The sequence below is a fragment of the Eumetopias jubatus genome, unplaced genomic scaffold (genome assembly GCF_037043125.1).
Source record: "Eumetopias jubatus isolate StellerSeaLion01/CBP00866 unplaced genomic scaffold, mEumJub1_p1.0 scaffold_2, whole genome shotgun sequence".
NCBI classification, from domain to species: domain Eukaryota; kingdom Metazoa; phylum Chordata; class Mammalia; order Carnivora; family Otariidae; genus Eumetopias; species Eumetopias jubatus.
The window spans coordinates 14,864,772-14,872,992 of NW_028274808.1; the positions used below are offsets into that span (position 1 = coordinate 14,864,772).

Sequence of the window (8,221 nt, forward strand, 5' to 3'; positions counted from 1 at the left end):
GCTGGGGCTGCAGATGGAGTTTCAAGAGAGACCAGTGAAGAATAGTCAAAGCCCTGGGCTGGGATGAGCTTCCTCACAGAAAGGGCGAAAGGCAAGAAAAGCCGAGGTTCGCTAAGCGGGAGGGCCTCCAGGGTGGACACGGTACGTGGCACTCTTGAAGCCTTTGGTAGATTAGTAGGATCACTGGGATTGCCATCAGTCCGGGCAGTGCCTGCAGGATCCACTTACATCCTTTCTGATTCTGTGGCTGACTCTCGGAAAGCCTGGGTGTAGACTCCCGCTGACAAGTTCCTGGACTCGCTCGTGGAGGTTGGAGGCCCCACGGGATCAGCGTTCCCCTCCCTTAGGGAGCTCTGGACTCTGTGACCAAATGATTTTGAAGGAAACATCAGCCGAAGGACCCGCACCAGCCTTAGCCCGGAGTCACAGAATGAGGAATTTCTGGGAACAAAAGGTAAAATCTGAATTTGCATCGCTGCCTGGGTCCAGTTTGCCTGAGGTCATTACGGGGAGCACCACTGACAGAGAATAAGGGAGCTGTCAATTCTGTTCCCTCTCTTTATATTTTTTTATTTATTTTAAGATTTTATTTATTTATTTGACAGAGCTCACAAGCAAGGAGGAGGGGGAGAGGGAGAAGCAGGCTTCCCGCGGAGCAGGGAGCCCGAGGCGGGGCTCGATCCCAGGACCCTGGGATCATGACCTGAGCCGAAGGCAGACGCTTAATGACTGAGCCACCCAGGAGCCCCTGTTCCCTCTCTTTAAACAAAAAGCAGGCTCTAGAAAACTGAAGAGTTCTCAGTCATGTGTTGAACAGGTGTTTACTGACCCAGTCTGGCAGGGCCATGACACTCAGACCTCACCAGGAAGGGGCTAGAAATCACCACCACAAGGTGGGCGTCCCCTTAGGCGGGGGGAGGAGGAAGGCTTTTCTCGGGGCAGGTGGGTCTTGGGGCACGGCGGGGGGCAGGAAGAGTTCTGCTTCCATCAGGCCTGAACCCCCAATCTCAAAGAGAGTGGAGCAGAGCTGACGAGCTCGGGTCACTTGCTTACAGACCTTTCCAGAGCAGTGAGCCTACCTGGGGACCCATCTTAGCAGCCGACTGGGTCCCTAAGCCTTGACAGCGGCCTGGAGCGCCGGCGGATGGGTAGGTCCAGCTGAGGGCCAAGCCCGCACCCCCAGCCCGCCGCTCGCCGCTGAGCCTGGCCTGGCCAGAGGGTCCGTAGGAGGGGAGCGCATCCCTAGGTCTCCCCACAGAAGTGCGCCTGCCACTGCCAGCTACACGTGGCTTTCCCAACACAAGGCTCTTTGTTCTCGCTACAGGTTGTTCCATTCCGGTGTCCCGAAAACAGGATGCTTGCTGAGGGAGTCTGAAGGAGGTGTCCCTTGTCAATCTCCTTGCAAAGGAAAGCCTTGTATTCCAGGGATATATTTTGTCATGGCCTCTTCCTTCATAAATTCCTGTTTCTTGCAACCGATGAAAAGCATAAAGTGGAACAGAAATTGGCTGCATGAAGGCTTCGGCGAAGCCGGAGCTGAAAGTAACCCTTTTCCTCCCTTCCTCAAACCTCCCCATCTCCCTCTGCCGGCTGTTTGTGTCAGGAGCCGGGCACCACTGTGAGACATGACAAAGGGGGCTGGCAGCAAGGGCCCCATTCCCGTGGAAACCAGCGAAATCCTGCATTTCCCTATAAAGCCCCCCAGCGCCTTCCTGGAGGTGGGCTTGCAGGTTTTCTGGGCCAGCGCCTGCGGCAGCCTCCTGCGCCTGGCAAAGCAATAAAGCTGTTGTTCCTCTCTACCCCAAATTCCATCTTCGAGTCATATTTTGGCTCTGAAGCACAGAGGTCGGTTTCAACGACATGGTCTCTCCATATACCTGTTCACCGCTTGGAGGCTGCTAGCAAAAGGGGCTGGCTTGCCTGTCTACACGGGAGAAGTGGCAGCCACTGTGCCTAGCCGTGGAGCCTTCCAGAAGGCTGCCCCTCCCCCAAGGAAGCACTGTCAATACAAATCACCTCTGAAAATCCCCTACACCTAATACTCGTAAGAATGGTCTTACTTCAGAACATTTACATGGATTCCCACCCACCCCCACGCAGAGAGTGAGACTTTTCCATGAAGCTAAGGTTTATTGGAAGGAAATGGAAGAGGGACACCTGGGGGGCTCAGTCGTTAAGCGTCTGCCTTCAGCTCCGGTCATGATCCCAGGGTCCTGGGATCGAGTCCAACATCGGGCTCCCTGCTCAGCAGGGAGCCTGCTTCTCCCTCCCCCTCTGGGCGCTCTCTCTCTCTCTCTCTCTCTCTCTCTCTCTCTCTTTCAAACAAATAAAATCTTTAAAAAAATAAAAATTAAGAGAATAAAACTGGTGCCTCTGCCACTGGAAAAAGCTTGGCAGACAGGCTTGGCTCAGCTCTCCTGCCCGTGAAACACGCTCTTTCTCCTTAGACTCAAGGGAATGGACGTCTCGTGGGGGAGCCCCTCTCTCACGCGGAGCCATTTGTGGCAGTTCCGTGCGACCGTCTCACTGGTCTGCAGATGAAGAGGATCAGATACCCGGGTCACCAACTGTGGTTCCTGTGGCCACTGACCCACCTGCCCGAACTGTGGCTGAGGCTGGGTGGCTGGATCCAGAGTCTGTGTCTCTTGCCAAGGTTCCCTAGGATGCTGCTTTGGGACAAGGTTATAGAGATTACCAGCACAAAGATAACTGAAAGGAAAACCTTAGTTCGAAAAGGAGGAAAATGGATTAAAGAGATCGCAAATGTGAAATACTTTGCATCAGCCCCAAATCTTTACATTTATCCATCCTTTGGCCCATCCATGAGTCCATTCGTTCCTTCCAGCACCAGGTGTCCCCACCTTGAGTGCCTATCACAAGCACATCAGGCACATGAGGCACAGGGAGTCAGAGATGGAGAAGAGCGGTCCTCTCTGTGAAGCAGCCCATGGACCATTCAGAGACGTGGACAAGCAGAGAGGATGAGAGGCCACGTGATGCTGTGGAGGGAGGGGCGGAGGGAAAGGACACCGAACACTTGCTGAGAGTCCCGTATGCACAGTCAGGGAGGCTTCCCGGAGTGGGTGATGCTTCAGGGCCATGCGAATGGGAGCCTACAGGGCAGAGAGGAACAGGCTGCCAGGCAGAAGGAACAGAATGTGTGAGGCCCACTGATCCGTGGTCCCAGCAGACTCCCAGGCTGGGGAGGCCGGGGGCAGCCACCAGGGGAAGGCTGGGCTCAGGGCTTCATTGCGCAATTACCCGAGGCCTATGAATTCCTTTCAGAATAATATGGAGGGGGGTGGTTGTTTTGGGGGGGGTTAAAAGATTTTATTCTTAAGTAATCTCTACACCCGACGTGGGGCTTGAACTCACAACCCTGAGATCAAGAGTCACATGCTCCACCAACTGAGCCAGTCAGGTGCCCCCAGAATAATTTTTTTTTTAAGATTTTATTTATTTATTTGACAGAGAGAGAGAGAGAGAGAGAGAGAGAGCATGAGCAGGGAGAGAAGCAGAGGGAGGGGGAGAAGCAGGCTCCCCGCGGAGCAGGGAGCCTGATGTGGGGCTCGATCCCAGGACCCTGGGATCATGACCTGAGCCGAAGGCAGATGCTTAACTGCCTGAGCCACCCAGGCGCCCCTCCAGAATAGTGCATAAAATAGAAAAGAATGCAATAAAAAGATGAAATACATAAGTTGACAAAGGAAGCTAATTACATTGGAATCCACTTATCAAAATACTTTTCTAAATGGTAATAGATGTGCTTCTTTATTAACTCATGAAGTAACAAGATCTAGCAGAGGGGTTACGGGGACCAGAGTTTCCAGACAGCAACAAGTGTTAACAATTTCAGCATATCTGTAACACTGCAATATAATATGAAAACGTGGTTTCCCTCGGTGTCAAACCACCTGTGCTACTAAACCTCTGTGTGGTATGTTGCTCACGTTCATCGTTAAAGGAAATGGTACATTTGGGTTAGAAGTCTGTAGAAAATGTCGTTTTTTTCCCCCATTTTCAAGAGCCCCGTTGTTGGAGTTCGTGGACCCCAAGTGTACAAACATGGGGTCCAGCTCAACTCACCCCTCCCGCCCCGCCTCCCCCGGCCCCTCTCGAGACACGTTTGCTCACTATCCTCTCTCCTTACTAGAACGCGAGCTCCTGCGGGACAGGGGTTTTTCTGTTCACCACTGGGTCTCCGGGGTCTGTCAGAGGCAAGTCTCTGTGTATAGCAGGTGCCCTGTAAATATTTGTTGAATGAATGAGTCATGTCACACTAAGAATTTTAGACTTTGGAAAGGGATTTGGGGGTGGGGTTGGAGTGGCAGGATGAGCTTTCTCTGCACCACTACCGTGTCTGGCCCAGATGAGGGGCCGAGGTGGATGAAGAGTGAGTCTGGTGCTTTCGAAGTTTGTGTGGGGACCTGCCATCCTTATCAGCCCCTCATTGCTCCAGTATTTCCAGAGAACGAACCAGATGACAAGCATCACAGCAGTGGGTCTGCCTCACACACAGATGCGTGGCTGTGGTCCTCTTGAGTCTGGAGTATGACCCACAAGCAACACTTCACATCTAAGAAATTACTGGTTCTTTCCACCCCATGAGAACATGCCCCTCGCGAAGGACCACGAAGGACTGCCTCCACCTGTCCCCAGAAGAGGAGAAGAGGAAGCACAAGAGGAAGCGCCTGGTGCAGAGCCCTACCTCCTCTGTGGACGTGAAGTGCTCAGGATGCGACACACTCACCACCGCGTTTAGCACACACGGTAGTTTGGTGTGTTGGCTCCTTTGCCAGGCTGTTGGGGGAAAAGCGAGGCTTATAGAAGGATGCTCCTCCAGACAGAAGCAGCACTTCATGCACCCTGAATCAAAATGAGTGGGAAACTATCCCAATTAACAGATTTTGGATTAAAAAAAATAATAATAATATATAAAGGAAATTACTTGTTAACTAATCAGATACATATGTATTGTGGGCAATGCACGCGCTGAGCAGCTGAATATGGTCCCTCCTTACAAAACGATATGTAATCTTAGAGGGGAGACAACATATCACCTAATAACTCATATAGAAGTTAAAGATGGGGAGTCCCTTAGGCCAGGAGCAGATTACAGGAGATGCCTCCAAGGGGATCAGGGCCAGCTATGGAAAAGGAAGTGATGGGTCGATTTGGGAAGGTAACCCTAAGAAAGTGATCTTTGAGCTTAGCCCAGGAAGTTGGGCAGGATTTAAATAATATTAATTTTAAATGGTTTATTCCTTGCCAATAGAGAGTGATTCCAGATTGGAATTCTTTGTCTTCAACCTCGATATTTCCTTATTAAAGGTCCAGCTCACACTATCAGGTATTGTGAATAGTAGACCTTCCTTATCTGAATTTTATCCCATGTGCCTTCAGCATTTGGTGAATGCACTCATGACCTCTTATATAATTTGGAATTTATTTTTGTAAGGGTGGCAGTGTGAAGCTTTCAAACAGTTCTAGAACCCTTATAATAAGCAAAAGATAAATGCATTTTACTTCGCCTGCAGAATTCATGCAACTCCTACTTGCATTTTTAACAACGCTGAAGAAAACCATGGCCCTGGGGGGGCGGAGCGAGATGGCGGAGGAGCTGGAGACCTGGATTTCATCTGGTCTCAGGAATTCAGCTGAATAGGGATCAAACCATTCTGAACACCTACGAACTCAACAGGAGATCGAAGAGGAGAGTAGCAACAACTCTCTGAACAGAGAAGCGACCACTTACTGGAAGGTAGGACGTGCGGAGAAGTGAATCCGAGGCGATATTCGGGAGGACAGACGGCGGGGGAGGGGGCCTCCGTCGGCCGCTTCTGGCAAGTGCTAGAGCCGCGGAGCACAAAATCGGACCTTTTAGAAGTCGGCTCCGCTGAGGGATGTCGCTCCAGTGGCTAAGCGGGGGGTGGGACCCTCGTGGGACAGTGTGGTCTCAGGACCCTCGGGGTCACAGAAAGACCAGGGGTGCCTGAGTGCGGCAGAGCTCCCAGGGATCGGAGCGGGGAAGCCGGCTGCAGAGACGGAGCCGAGGCGCGGGCTCTCAGCTCGGGGTGGCCATAAACTGTGATCCGCGGCCCAGTCGGGCCACTGCTCCTCCAGCAGGGACCCAACAAGCGGCAGAGCCGGGGAGACTCCCCTCCCTCCCCCGGGAGGAGCGACGCGGGAGCGCACCGCAGGGATCTGCTGGGTTTGGAGACTCCACACGGGGTGGGGTGCCAGAGATAGAAACGCTCGGTCACAGGCCGGGTGAGCGCGGAGTGCGGCCGGAGACCAGGGAGACGGGAGTGATTGACTGCTTTTCTCTGGGGGCGCACTGAGGAGCGGGGCCCCGAGTTCTCGGCTCTCTGGGTGGAGATTGGGAGGCCACCATTTTCTCCCTGGTCCTCCAAAGCTGTACCGAGAGCTTGCAGGGAACAAAAGCTCCTGAGAGCAAACCCGAGCAGCTTGCTTAGCCCAGACCGACAAGGGCGGGGCAATTCCGCCTCCGGCAAAGACATTTGGGAACCACGGCAACAGGCCTCTCCCCCAGAAGATTGGCAAGAACAGCCAGCCAAGACCAAGGTTACAGATCAAGGAGAACGGGAGAACTCCAGCGCTGGGGGAATACTGCACATAGAATTCATGGCTTTTTTACCATGATTCATTAGTTTTTCAAAGTTAATTTTTTAACTGTTCTTTTTTTAATTTTTCTTGTTCCCTTTTCAACCAAGATCTTATCAACCCCTTTTTTAAAAAAACATTTTTTATTTTTCATTTTTAGAGTCATATTTTATCCATCATAGTAGTTACCCTTATTTTTGGTATATATATATAAGTTGTTCTCTCTTTAAAATTTTGAGATACAGTTTCTTCTAACAGATCAAAATATACCCTAATCACTAGTGTATGGCTTTGTTCTACTCTCCTGCCTGATCACATTCTCTCCCTTTTTTTTTCTTTTTTTTTTAAATCTTCTTTCTTTTTTCAAACAACTTATCAATTCCTTTTATAAAATTTTTTATAATTTTCATCTTAATAGTCATCTTCCATCCCTTCATTGTATCAACCCTTATTTTGTACATATATAAGTCTTTCTTCCTTTAAAATTATAGGAGGCACTTTTTTCTAACAGACCAAAATACACCCAAAATCTAGTGTGTGGCACTGATCTATGCACTAGCCTGATCATATTTGATCATATTCTGGTTTTTTTTGTATTGTTCTGTTTTTGTTTTTATCTTTTCTTTTTTTTTCTTTCTTTTCTCATTCTTTTTTCTTTCTTTCCCTTTCTTTTCCCCTGGTTTCTGGTCTTTTCTGATTTGTAGAGAATATATTTGCTGGGGACGTTGTTAACCTGTTAGCATGTTGTTCTCTCATTCATCTATTCTCCTCTGGACAAAATGACAAGACGAAAAAAATCACCTCAGCAAAAAGAACAAGAGGTAGTACCGTCAGCCAGGGACCTACTCAGTACAGACATTAGTACGATGTCAGACCTAGAGTTCAGAATCATGACGTCAAAGATACTAGCTGGGCTTGAAAAAAACGTGGAAGTTATTAGAGAAACCCTTTCTGGAGAAATAAAAGAACTAAAATCTAACCAAATCGAAATCAAAAAGGCTATTAATGAGGTGCAATCAAAAATGGGAGCACTAACTGCTAGGATAAATGAGGCAGAAGAGAGAATCAGTGATATAGAAGACCAAATGATGGAAAATAAAGAGGCTGAGAAAAAGAGAGAGAAACAACTACAGGATCACGAGGGCAGAATTCGAGAGATAAGCGATACAATAAGATGAAACAACATTAGAATAATTGGGATCCCAGAAGAAGAAGAAAGAGAGGGGCAGAAGGTATATTGGAACAAATAATCGCAGAGAACTTCCCTAGTGTGAGGAAGGAAACAGGCATCAAAATCCAGGAGGCACAGAGAATGCCTCTCAAAATCAATAAAAATAGGTCAACACCCCGACATCTAATAGTAAAACTTACAAGTCTCAGAGACAAAGAGAAAATCCTGAAAGCAGCTCGGGAGAAGAGATATGTAACCTACAATGGTAGAAACATTAGATTGGCAACAGACCTATCCACAGAGACCTGGCAGGCCAGAAAGGACTGGCATGATATCTTCAGAGCACTAAATGAGAAAAATATGCAGCCAAGAATACTATATCCAGCTAGGCTCTCATTGAAAATTGAAGGAGAGATAAAAAGCTTC

The 8,221-nt window shown here is 49.3% G+C and overlaps 1 pseudogene; it reads left to right on the plus strand.

Annotated features, from left to right (window-relative positions):
* The first annotated feature begins 4,604 nt into the window (after positions 1 to 4,604).
* LOC114206195 (small ribosomal subunit protein eS27 pseudogene) lies at positions 4,605 to 4,880 on the plus strand (annotated as a pseudogene).
* The last annotated feature ends 3,341 nt before the right edge of the window (positions 4,881 to 8,221 follow it).